Here is a 561-nt window from a genome sequence, read left to right on the forward strand (position 1 = left end):
ACACAGAAATGAGCCACTTTGAGAGAGAAAACCCCCTTGTAGGGACACCCCCTGCAAGCCCCCACCCCACAGAGGTGCTCCCCCAAAAAGAGAGCTTCACTTTGTGTGGAAATGAACTGAGGTTTTGCAGGGAGACCCTGCTCTGCTCACTGCTGAGGTTTGCTCCTCCCTGCCTGTGTGCAGCCCAAAAGCAACCCCAAAACGACCCAAAACTAACTCAAAACCAACCCAAAGCCACCCACTGCCTCTGCTGCCACTGCCACCAAAGCTCCGAGGGGAGGCAGGAGGGGTGCAGGCAGCAGGGCCAGCCCAGCTGCAGCCACCCAACTGCTCCTCATTAGCAGTAATCAGTGAGCTCAGCTGCTGGGGAGCAGCCACAGCCCGGCTGGGGAGAGCTGGGCAGCCCTTGTTGGGGTGCAGGGGACACCCAGGTCCTGTTCCCCATCTCACAGGGAGGGATCTCAGCACATCCCTGAGCTTTTCTGCAGAGTGAGCCCACCCCACGGCAGGACCAAGGGTCCCGTTTCACCCCTGCGCAGCACCCAGCAGGGATGAAAATCA

This window comes from Mesitornis unicolor, unplaced genomic scaffold (genome assembly GCF_000695765.1).
Source record: "Mesitornis unicolor isolate BGI_N332 unplaced genomic scaffold, ASM69576v1 scaffold29223, whole genome shotgun sequence".
Taxonomy (NCBI): Eukaryota; Metazoa; Chordata; class Aves; order Mesitornithiformes; family Mesitornithidae; genus Mesitornis; species Mesitornis unicolor.